Genomic DNA, 12,278 nt, shown 5'->3' with positions numbered 1-12,278 from the left:
CCAGGAAGGGTTTTCTGATCTCACCACCCACCTCACTCACTCACTCGTTCGCTCTTCAGCTCCTTCCCTTCAAAATTCTATGCGCACCCTTCACAGCTCTGTCCCCTCTACCTACTTTCTTGCAGGTTGAATCACATGGCACTCCCATGTGCCCCCGAGGACCAGGGGCCCCTTGGAAGTCATCTCAGTGCCCTCAGCTCTTAGCACGGAGTCTGAGCAAGAGACAGGGCTTTGGGCATCTTTGGTAAGGAACGGAATGAGTTAGGAGCAGGTATGTCAGCAGTCAGTGCTATCTGGGCACATCCCAACCTTGCAACACAACTCCAGCACATCCAGGACAGCTGGAGGGGGAAGGTGGAGAGTCTATGAGAGCTTCTTCTGTGACTCTTTGGATGCCCTGGAGAGATACTTTAAAGAACATTGTCTACACTCCTGAAATTTGGCTGAATTTCAAGGCAATGATAGCATGGGCTTGAGTGCTTGGGAGGGAAGCAGAGGGAAGAATCTCGGTTTCCTAGGCAGGCCCCATTACACGGAGAAAAGCGCATTCTTTGCCACTACAGACGAGGGGAAAGATGGGGTCCCCCATTACGCCGGAAGCCGAAACGATTTTGAGGAGCTTGTTGTCTGGGAATTTCTGTGCTAAGAGTCCTTGGAGAGCCACTTGGGGTGCTCACACAGACACACACGCCTCTCTCCCCGCCTGGCCAGCTCTAGTTTTCCTCATAGCACCAAGCACCAACCCTACGCCAGCGGGTATTTTTTTGTATTGCCTGCCCCACCCGACCCCGAAGACTAGGTTCCCGCCTGTGTCCCCAGGGCCTAGAACAACCGGGTACTCCGTAGGCCCTAAGTAAAGTCTGTTGAGGTCTGAATGAATGTTTCGGGTGCACATGCTCTCACTGACCCCGCTGTGCGGCGGGTGGGCACGGATCGCCATCCTTCCCAGCGCACAGATGAGGGGGACCCAGATTCACCGCCAGGAACCTGCTGGCGGGAAGGTCAGGGGAATTGGGTTCGAGCTGGCGCCCGGTCCGACATGCTGTGACCTTGGGCCATCTCTGCGCCTCCCAGAGCTGGAGTTTCCTCCTCCGTGTCAGGAGGGTGACGAGGCCCCCAGTGAAGCCCACGCTGCGGCTAGCTCGCGGGCTGTGACTTGGCCAAGGTCACCCCAGCCCCGGGCCACAGCGCCCGTGCTCCGGGGTGCGCAGGCCGATCGGAGCCGAGTCACCCCCTCCAATGCACCCCGCCGCAGGGTTTGGGGGTGGGGGCCGGCGCGGGGCGGTCTCGGGGCGCCGCGCGCGCTGACGCGGGGCCCGAGGCGGCTGGGACCGGGCGCGGGGGGAGGCGCGTCGGCGGGCGTCCTCCTTTTGTGCGAGCGCCCGCGGCTCGGCTTCGCGAAGGTAAACAGCGTTTCCTCTTCCTCCTCTCGGCGTCTCTTCCTTTTATAGTGATTTCTCGCCTGGCACTCGCCCGGGCCGCTGCTGGGGCTGCTGCCGCCGCGGCGGGGCCGCTCGCAAACCTGCGGCGGTGACGTGAGACCCGCCAACCCGGAAACGACGGCGGCGGCGGCACCCGAAGCCCAGGCTCCTGCGCCCCAGCGCCCGCGGCCGCGCTCCGGTCTCCGCTCGCCCGGCCGCCAGGTACGTGCTGCGGGCTCCGCCTGCGCGGCCGCCCGGGCCTCCCGCGCGCGCCCTTGGGGCCGATTGGCATCCGCGAGGACGCGGGGTGCGGGGCGCGGGAGTGATGGGTGCGGGGAGAGGTGGGGGTGCGAGCCGGGCCGCGTCGGGTGCCAATGAATTGGAGAGGGGGCGCCGCAGGGGGCACCCGGAGGATGCTCCTGGGCTGGGCTGGGCTGGGGCGGGAGGACGCGAGGGGCGCACGCCCGGGGACCGCCGCCGCCGGGTCCACCCAGCTGCGGGGAGCGCGCAGCGGCGTCCCGCACCGGGAGGGAGGGGGGGCTCCGGGTGACGGTTCTCCCACCTCCCCTCGGACTCCCTCTGCACGCCAGGTGAGGGCGCAGGGTCTGGCCCCGGACGTAAGTCAGCCCCCCCAGCAAACTTCCACTGGGGGCTTGCAAGGCCAGTTGCTTAGAATTGAGGAACTAGAGGGGGTGAACAAAATCTCCATTGGCCTCAAGACTTCCTCCTGGGGTAAATACCCGCCTATGTTCAAGGAGCACTTCCTCTTTGCCATTTATCTTTTCATCATCTTTATTTTCAAATGGAAGTTCAGTGTTAACGGTGGATGCCCTTGCATCCTGCAGGGCTCTCCTGGGGCTGTGCACGCACACACACACCCTGGGTGTCCAACCTGTGTGTCCTGTGTTGGGGGTGGGAGGAAAGAGGAACCAAGGACTTCCCTTGCTTGGGGGAACCCACCCAATCGCAAGAAATGGAGCCGGTGGAGGAGGGGTTGAGCGGGAAGGAGGCCTGGCTGGGGAGTGTCAGGTAGACTTTGCACCTAGGGTTTAATTCCTGGTCCTGCCACTGACAAGCTGTGTGACCTTGGGCAAGGGGCTTACCCTCTCTGAGTTTTAGGCGCCTGTCTATAAAGTGGGCTGCTTGGAGTTGACCCTAGAGAAAAGTGATCTTGGATTCCTGGCCTGGGTGGGGGGTGGCTGGGGGAAATTGGGGGGGCACAGTAATGGAAGGTGTCATTGTCAGCCACCTTTAGTTTCTGTCTCCCCACCACCTCGAAGGGGTGCCTGGGGCACAGGGAAGGTTCTCTGTAGATCTTTGGGAAATGAGTAAGTGGATGTGAATTTTGGGAGGTGAGTGGGTGTGGTTCCACGGTTTTTGCTTCCTTGCCCTGTCGGCTCTGTCCCACAATCCCCAGAGAACCACATCTTGCCACCTGGAAGCTATGTAATTAATCACCCCTCCTGAGCAGGGAGGATTACCATGTGAAAATATTGACTCCCTGTGAAAAGGCGCTTCAACTCTGCCTTAGATCTTCTCCCCCATTCTTGGAAGATTGCATTCTGTGAAAGTGACAAGGAAGCACTGTTTTGATTGCCACGGCCAGATGACGGACGGCCCGAGTGGCAGGCGGCCAGGGCTGACAGCCGGGCTGGTTTCCCAGGCCCAGGGCTCCTGTAAATGTGGAGGAAGCTGGGGCGAGGTGGGTGTTCTCCCTTGGTGGGGCACGCAGAAGTGGTCAGCTGGCCTGGGTGTTCTTCGTGGGGAGCCAGGTTGTGATTCACATTGTCTACATCCTCACTAGACTTTCAGCGTGTGTGTGTGTGTGTGTGGGGGGGGGGTTAGAGTGTGTGAGCTGCAGGAGGCTAGGGTGCCTTCACAACACCGGCATCCTTGGAAGTGGCCTTCACGTAAAGGCCTACTATGCCTCTCTGCACTTCACTTTGGGAGATTTTCGAGTAATTTTGCTTTCTCTGACAGCCATTCTTTCTCATTCTGTCTCGGCTTCCAGAGGCTTCTGTGCACCCCTTTAGGTCCCACGGCCTTGTTTTTTCCCCTCTGGAGGTAGGAGAGGGGCCTGAGTGCTACTGGCATCTTAAGAGGCAACAGCAGGCGCCCCTCCGCCAGGCCAGCTGCAGCGTGAGCTGGGGCAGGTGCACCCTGAAGATGTGGAGTGACCGCGGTTACCTGAGGGTAGTGATCTTATTCTCATTCTTCGAGACTTAGAGTGCAGGATTTGACTCCAGTGAGTGGCAGATTCAGGGCCCCCCCCCGAGGCTCCTTGCTGCAGACTTCACCCCTGCAAGAGGGGAAGGCCACCCCTCAGAGTGGCCTTTGTGTTCCCCTGGCACCTGGGAACACAGGCTGTCTGGCATATGCTGGACGTGCAGTGTATGTTTTTTGACAGAATGGACAAAAGAGTGAGGGTTTCCCTATTGCTCTCTGTGGAGGTACATTCTGTCTCCAACTCAAGGTCAGCCTCAGTGCACTGGCCTGTAGGTGACCTTGACATTGTTCTCTGGCAGTTCCTCCCAAGTGGGTCTAGATTCCCCATTGTGCAATCCCAGTCACTGCCACCTCAGGATCCAGGGATCGTGACAGGAGGGACCTTTGAGGATTGCCAGAGCCAGGAGGGGGCGGCCTCACGTTCAGCATTAGCATCGTCTCCCTGATTAAAGAAACCACCGTCCTGTGGCCTCTCAGTCTGGGACTTGGCTATCTTCAGCAAAACCATCTTTAAAATTGTTACACTTAGATTTTAAGGCTGTCCAGGAAACCAGAGAGGTCATCAGCTGTTCGTAACCCTTTTTTCCTCAGCTATAAACAGGCAAAATATACCCCACCTCACCCCACACGTGTCTTATAGGCTTTCTAGAAACAGGATGAGACCCACCGTCCTGCCCCCCTTTCCCTTGATTGCAGTGGGCATGTCCTTGAGTTTCTCCACTGCTGGAGCCTTAGTGTTCTCGCCTGTAAAATGGGACAGTGGATCATGGGGTTGTTTTGCTCGCTGGGATAGAGTGAGTACAAGCAGCTCAAAGGCCAGAGCCTCCTCTCTCTGTAAACCTGAATGGTAGCCTCTTAGGAGAAGTGAATTGAGTGGGGAGGGGGAGGGCCGGTTTCTTCTTCTCTTTCCGTGTTGGGGACATGGGGTAAAGGCCTGATGAAGAAGGAATCCCCGTGGTCCTGTTTTTCATCCTTTTCTGAGGGCAAAGGGTCTGTTTTCCTCTCTTGTATCAAGTCAGCTGTTCCCTTGTCTGTGACACTCACTCCATCTAGTCCCATAACCTTCACAGCGACTCCTTCTGGCTGAGACTTGACTCCCCCAGGCTCTCCTGTGCACCACATTTCTGTCACTTCAGGAGAACTCGGGCAGTTAAGTGTGCCTGTCTTAAAAGGAAGGGGTGACTTGGCCTCAGCTGGTTGGAGGAAAAGCAGTTTTGTTGTGGAGGGTAAGGGCGGTTATAGTTTCCTCTATTTCTGTTTCTGGAGGCAGCGTGCATATGGGTTCGGGGGCCAGACTGCCCGGGTCCCCATCCTGGCTGTGCTGCTGACTAGCTCTGTGACCTTGGGCAAGATACTGTCTCTTGGGGTCTTCTTCATCTTTCAGATGAGGAGTCTTTCAGACGTCTATGAGCAAGGGTGTTGTGAGGATGAACCCAGAGGTTGTATGGAGATCTTCCCAGCACAGTGCATGGCACACAGTAGGTGCTGGTCAGGGACTTTTCTCCTACCCTCTGGGCTCTTTCTGTTCCTATTCTAGCCGCATCCCCCTGTCCCTCCACTAACAGGGCTCCGGTTTCCTCTGGGAGTCGAGCTCTTGGCTGGCAGCTTCTTTCTAGATTCAAGTTCAAGCCTCCATTTTCCCAAGTCCATTGTTGGTTGGTTGCAGGGCGGGCAGGCACTTCCTGGAATGGCAAGGTCATTGTACCAGAGCTGGTCAAGAAGAGTGAAGTGGGCAACCCTGGAGTTTACATGCTCTCCCACTGATTTTTTTCTCCTTTTCAAAGACTTACTAGCTGCCATCTGCTCCAAGGAAAGGAGACATTATGTTCATAAATATATAAATAATCGAAGTTGGCGAGGAGATTTGTTTAATGAAGTGTTGCTGAGAGTGATTTTTATAAATATTTAAGATCATCTGAAACCATTAGAGGAATTGCAGGGTTTATTAAAAAGCCGGAAACGTGTTTTGGAAGGGCTCCTCTCCTTCCCCCGTTGAGCGGCTGTTGGGAACGGAGGACAAGGGAGGGGTGGTTCGGAGCAGGGACGAGGGGCCCGCGAGGGGCAGGTGGGCCTCCGGTCTGTTTGTCTCTGCTGTCGGAGGTTGGCAGCTGCACTGCCACCCGTGCGTGGGGGCCGGTGGGTGGGAGGGTGAGGGCAGCCAAATCCACAGAACCCAGGGTGGAAACCAATGCTGGTTATAAACCAACGTTTTCGAAAGCCGTCTGGGCTTCCTTCAGACTCAGGGGCCACTGGGTAGCACATGCCAGGCATCACCCTGGGGGCTGCACATTTCTGATCCTGCTGGTGAGGATCAATGGCAGGCTTCTAGAAGGTTCCTGAGACAGATGTCCTTTGGTTAACGATGTGCTGTGTTTTCCTGAGTCCTGCGAAGGCCCACCCGTGGGAGGCTTTTTGGTGGTCAAAGTGAGGAGTGTGGGGTAGGGAGGCAGCAGAGCTGGGAGGGGTGTTTGGAGCAGTGCTTCCCAAACTGGAGTGTGCCCCCGCGTCTCCTGGGGGTCCCCTTGCAGACTCTGCGTCAGAGGCCTGGGGTGGGCTGAGATCTCACACATCCAACACTTTTCCATGTGATGGACTTTGCATTCCTTCCACGCTCTGGTGTGTGGACCACGATTTGAGTGGGGAGAGGTCGGATGTCCCTACTCCTCTCATTCATTTGGGACCCCACTGATCTAGAGGATGCAAATCTGAATAGGGCCCTGGAGATTCCTGAGGCAGCTGGCCACCCAGTCAGCGGAGGAGGCGGCTGATGAGGAGATGGAGGCCTACGCAGGCGGCGGTGGGAGCAGAGGGGCACAGGGAGGAGAGCCGCCCCTACCTGCCAGCGCCGCAGGCTGAGCCCCTCGGAGAACTCTGGGAGACTGAGGTGGCTGTGGAGCTGGGAGGGAAGAAGGGGATGTGACGTGGGCCTCACCCGGGACTGTGGTCTGGAAGGGCTGAGTGGGAACCTCATTCACGCTCCCGGTTTCAGGTGGTAGGTGTCCAGTAGTTTTAATCTAACAGAGGAGGGAACTGGGACTCCGAGCGAGACACATCATGCCCAAGAGGTGTCCTGGCTCCCAGGCCAGGCCTTTCACAAGGCTCCACAGAGTCTGCCTGGGAGTGCTGTGGGCCCTCCTTAGTGCGAGGCTCTGAGGCCAAGGAGGCGCTGGGACCGGACATCCTTTCCCAGCTCCAAAGGTACTTCTGCCCACAACCTTCCTTTGGCAGGGGACTAAGCCCTTAACCTCCACGGGGGAAAAAGAAGGCCCAGCACAGGATAGGAGAGAGCTTTGGGATCACCCACCATGTCAGAGACCGATGTCCTCCTTGCCCCATCAGTGTCCTCAGATGAGAAGGGGCAAGGAGGACAGTGAGGTGCAGTTGTGTGGAGGGGGTGAGGCTGGGCAGAGGCTGGGGAAGCAAGAGGGAGAAAGCTCAACTACCCTTCATGCGTCTGCCCAGAGGGTCTTCAGAGAGTGCTCTTTTGGAATTTAAATCCAATGCTCAGTTAGCAAATGCTGTTCCCCCGAGGGGGTGACAGACCCTGGGCCGACCCCTCCATGGCAGAGTGACCTTGGGCAAATCACGGCACCTTGTTGAGCCAGAACTGTCACAGGTGGAGCTGGGCTCATCTCATTGGAGGACTGGGTGAGGTGATAGGTATAAAAGCTCCTGGCAGAAACTCTCCCAAGATACACCCCCTCCCCCAAGCTGCAGTCACAGGGGGGTGAGAACTGGTGGCCCAGTGCTCGTTTCCACCGCCAGGGCTCTACTTCTTTCAAACAGCGGAGGGGGGCTTTTAGCAAAACCAAACCCTGTGACTGGCCCCTCTGGGGCTCTCCTTTGAAAGGGGGCAGTGGTGGGGTGAAGAACGGTGGATCTTGGGGTCAGGTGTGCCTCTGTTCACCTCTGTCTCCCCAACTGTGGGGTCTTTTGCAATCTGCATCTTGGTGCCTGTTTTGTAGCTTGTTGCGGCTCTTAACTCAGAAAATGTGCCTGGCTTGGAGCCTGGCCTCTAACAGGCGCTCAGTAATTCCAGTCCCCTCTCCATGCAGCCTCGGGTCTGGGACTCGGGAGGGGAGCCCGTGGAGGAAGGGAGGTCTGTGCATTGGCCCCAGCTTTGCTCAAAACCAGAGTTGAAGTAGAATTCAGAAGGCACTGTGGAAGTGAAACTCAGGCAATAACATCCTAAAATGTCTGCTCTGCCCCTGAGCTTGGGTTCGCCCGCCGCTCTGAGCTGCGGAGGCACCAGAGAGGGGCCCGTGCAGATCAAAGAGCCCTGCGGAGGAAGACAGTGGAGCGTTCTACCGTCAGGTCTGAACACGCCTTTGAGGCTGCCAGGGGTTCGGCTCCTTCTGGAGGAATCAGGTCCGTCCTGCTAATGAGCAGTGGTGGGTTGAGTGCCTGCTCTGTGCTAGGCCCTGTAGGGCATAGAGAGAGTCCTCCTGCTACCCAACCCGAGTCCCTGAGCAGCAGAGAGGAGGGAGGAGTTCTGGGTTTGTTTCCTTGGGTTAACCCCGCCCAGCCCTGCAGAGCCCTTTCTTGTCACTCAGGACCTGGAAACGTCCTCTGACCAGGCGTGGAGACAGCAGGGAGAGTCACTGGACCCCAGAGAGGACAGAGTGGCTGGTCAGTGAAGGCAGGGCAGGAACCGGGCGTGAGGCTGCGAGGCCGAGCCTTTGCACAGGCGGTTTCAGCCCAGACACAGCCTGAGGATAACTCAGCTCCCGTGACCGTCAGGTTGTGGGTGCTCAGGGCATTTTTGTGGGCCTCCCTCGAAAGTGTGGCAGCTTCCCCTAAGTGAGCATGGACAATATGCACCCTGTGTCTTACTTCTTACCTTCGCAGTCCCTCTGTGAGGCCGCTACCATCACCCCTGTCTCACAGAGGAGGAAGCGGAGAAAACGTAGAGGCCAATACCAAGCAGACCTGGCACTCAAATGTGCCACACCAGCCTCAGCAGCCACCCACTCGTGAACCTCAGACTTCACTCAAAAAGTCACCCAAGAAAATCGGCTACCAAAGAAAGAGCTGGTGCCGGCACAGCCGGATACTGTGAGAAGAGGGTGTGGTTTTCGGGGTGGGCCTCTCGGCCACCAGCGTCGCCAGCCCTTTTCTGTGAACTTGCCCGCCAGGGAAATTCAGATTTTGTAAGTTATTCTTGCAAGTAGATTACTTGGACTCATTTCAATGGTAAGCTTTTGGGTAGATTCAGTATGAAAGTGACACATGCTATTAATGTGCCCCGACGCGTTTGGTGTCGGGACACGTGGAGCCCTCTGCACCCTCACAGGGGCAAGGTGTGGGGGAGAGCGGGTGCTGGGGGCTCAAGCTTTAGGGGGATCGGCTTTGAAAGGAAAATCCCTGGGCTTAGGTAAGGGTCATCGTAGACTTCAGAGAATAAGTTAGATGCAGCATCGAGACCTCGCTATCGGCACTCCACCCATTTGCAGTATCTGAACTTGCCAGAACATTCCATACATGCGCCCCCCTAGTCTTCCTGTCCCCTGACCCCAGAGTGGGCGGGAGGGTCAGAAACCCACACTTGGAGCCAGGGCTCTCGAGTGAGAGTAGCCCATCTAGAGAAGCCACCAGGGGTGGCTGTCCCTGCTGGTCTCTTTCTAACTCCAGGCGGTGGGTCTAAGATGGACGGGACACTGAGGATCGCCCAGTCCCGTCCTTCCCGGCCTTCTTCACCCATGGCCCACACAGGAAAGGGAATTTGTAAGGCGTGGTCTGGATGAGTGGTCAGAGGGGCAGCATCTCCCAGCTGGAGGGCGCTGACCTGGGGACCACCCGTCCTAAGTGCTGGGATGTCTGCATCTCAGCACAGGGCAGCCTCCTCTAGGAATCCCACTCGGGAAGTTGATTCTCATCCCAGGTGGGAACCTGTCCAGCCAGCCAGTGGGGGCCCGGGGAGGTGAAGTGAGTTGCCAGAGTCCCACAGGTTCACTTGCTGAAAGAAGGAGGGACCAGGCCAGGGAGGGGGAAGCCCTGCTGAGGGGGAGGAGGGCCACTCCTGTGACCACACAGCCTCTCCCGGGAGGCGGGTTGGGAGGTCCAGGGCTCCGGCCTGGAGCTCACGAGCCTGGGAGGCCTGGTTTCCTGTTCTGATCCAAGACCGATTTTCTGCCAGTGCCTAGGAGGTGGTCACGTTCCTCAAGACCCAAAAGCACCAAAGGAGGAGGAGCCTTGCACATCGCACTGTGGGGTCAGGGAGTCAGTGCGGCAGACAGATGTTGGGAAAGGAACTCTGGACAGTGCCTGGGCTTGCCCATGAGCTTGCCCTTGAGGAGTGTTTGCACAGAGACGGCTGTGTGCCCGTGTCAAAGTGCGGCTTGGACAGCATGATCTGCAGCAAAGTGCAGTACACCCCACGTGGAGCAAGTAAGATGGGTACAACCGACAAATACATTTGTCCCTTTAGTCAAGGTTGTGTTTTTTCTTTTTTAAGTTAAAAAAAGGCGTTAGGCCCTTTGAGGATTGTTGAAGTGCTGAATTCAGCCAGTGGCCCTGCTGTTCCCTTGTGTGTTGGGACGACTCCGGGACACGTTCAGGGTGTGTAGCCGGTCGTCCTGCCTCAGTGCTGGGCCAGGTGTGTCACGTGTGTGTGTAGTTATTCCTGGGTCTTTGCTACTTGAGTGTGATGGATGTTGGAGAGGATCGTGTGTGGTGTGTGTGTGTGTGTGCACCAGCTGTCTTGTCAGAGAGACCCAGTGCACAGGAAGGACACAGCTTCTCTCTGCCTAGTGAGGTCAGACTCTTTGGTCACAACTTCCAGATTTGCTTAGGACCATTCTGACTGTCCTTGCTCCTGTGGTGGAATGCCCTTTCCTGGGGTCGGTCCAGAAGGGGTGCCTGGGCCCCTGGGGGGATCACAGCCTGGGGGGGACCCCGCCTCCCTGGGGCCCTGCCTCAAGTGGAACCTTCCCTTTCCCAAGCAGTGTTTCTCAAAGTTTCGATGGTGAAACGCAGGGGAAGTGTAGAAAGATGGCATTTGCATATTCTGGCTTGACACTGGCCGCCGTAAATGAGGAATAAACAAGGTCCCACCTCTGGAGTGGCCCTGAATGCCCTTTCCCCAGCCCCCCCGCCCCCCCTGGCCGCCATGATCGTGACCCGGAGTGTGGTTGGAAAATGCCTCTCTCCAGATAAACTGATCTTTGTCTCAAGACCTTGGACACTTAAAACCGAAAGAAAGGAAACCCGATCTTTTGCTCCTGATCCCTTGAAATAGCTGTGGGGGCGGGAGCGGGGACGCCCCGGAGTCCAGCGTGGGGCTGGCTCCCTGTGTGGCATCGGGCTGCCACTCGGCAGGGGAGACTTGACTGTGCTGGTGTGCAGAGTCTGGAATGTTCCACAGGCGCTCTCGTCAGAGAGAGCCCAGCAGGAGCCCTTGTCCCTGGCCTGTGAGGCCTGTGAAAGGTGTCACCCCATGAACCGAAGGCACCTGCATCTTTTTGTTGGTAGCTAGTGGGGTCCTCCAAAGGCCCTTCTGGGCACCTGGAACAATTTATGTCAAGAGCCCAAAAGATACTTGTTTTGAGGTTTTTTTTTAAGATTTTAATTTATTTTTAGAGAGAGGGAAAGGGAGGGAGAAAGAGGGAAAGAAACGATATACAAGCACACCCCCACCCGGGACCCGGCCTGCAACCCAGGCTTGTGCCCTGACAGGGATTTGAACCAGCAGTCTTTGGGTTCACAGGCTGGCACTCAACCCACTGAGCCACACCAGGCAGGGTGAGCCCCGAAGAGACTGTTGAGCCAGCGAACCCATTTCTGGGACGCTTCCCTAAGGAAACAATAGAAAACAAGATCTTCAGCTTGGTTCTTTTTACAGTAACAAAAGAAAGGGAAAATAACCAGAGTGTCTGACAGCACCCACATCCTCGAATCGGTTATACAGCAGTCACTCAGTGGGAGAGCCCAGGAGGCTGGGAGGCAACTGAGAAAAGCAGTCGTTTATAGGAAAAAAACCTGGAAGGAAACACAGACCGCAACCGTGTCAGAGGTCGTGGTATGGAGTTCCAAAAGCGATGACTTTCTCTGTTTGGCACGTTTTCTGTGATGTGGTTCTGTTACCTTTCCTCCCATCTTCTCTCCTCATCTCTCTTCTCTCCTAAGAAACCTGGAGCTCTACTGTTTCCGGGGAAAGAACCAAACCAAAGTTTGGACCACTTCGTAAATGGTATGCAACAAAACAGACCAGACTTACTACAACTCCAGCCCAGACATTCCCGAGGTTAAAATGTCTCCCACAAAACAGAAGGTCGAGGGTTCGATTCCTGGTCAGGGCACATGCCGGGGTTGTAGGTTTGGCCCCTGGTCGGGGCGCACACGATAGCCAGCAATTCTTATAATAGAATAGCTTCCAGGAGTCAGACCTCCTATGCCTGTGGGAAGAAATTGTCACCATGTGATAAATGCGGTAACCTGGGGTCCAGAGAGGTCACGTGACTTTCCTAGCCGAGAGCACTCCCTCCAAGTTAGCAGCTGGCCAGGTGAAGGGCACCTAAAGAGACCATGATACCTGCAACTCTTTTCTAGCTGCATGGACATTATTTTCAGGGAAGATAGGACGAATGACAGCTGCTGACCGGCAGCCGTAGCAGAGCGTCCTCTGCTTGGGTG

The 12,278-nt window shown here is 56.7% G+C and overlaps 1 protein-coding gene across 5 annotated transcripts in view; it reads left to right on the top strand.

Annotated features, from left to right (window-relative positions):
- Positions 1-1,381: 1,381 nt before the first annotated feature.
- The window catches only part of CYRIB (CYFIP related Rac1 interactor B), a 131,264-nt gene continuing 120,367 nt past the window's right edge, over positions 1,382-12,278 (top strand). For 3 of the 5 annotated variants that reach the window (XM_037048551.1, XM_037048545.1, XM_037048550.1), the window contains exon 1: positions 1,438-1,643. The gene's annotated coding sequence lies outside the window, so the exon portion shown is untranslated. Of the gene's footprint in view, positions 1,404-1,435; positions 1,644-12,278 lie in introns of those variants that run through there. The other 2 variants (XM_037048548.1, XM_037048554.1) reach the window with 2 other exon arrangements.

Source organism: Sturnira hondurensis, unplaced genomic scaffold (genome assembly GCF_014824575.4).
Source record: "Sturnira hondurensis isolate 20B ecotype Veracruz unplaced genomic scaffold, ASM1482457v3 Scaffold0006413, whole genome shotgun sequence".
NCBI lineage: Eukaryota > Metazoa > Chordata > Mammalia > Chiroptera > Phyllostomidae > Sturnira > Sturnira hondurensis.
The sequence above is the reverse complement of the archived record's forward strand: the minus strand, read 5'-3'. Positions and strand labels throughout refer to the sequence as shown.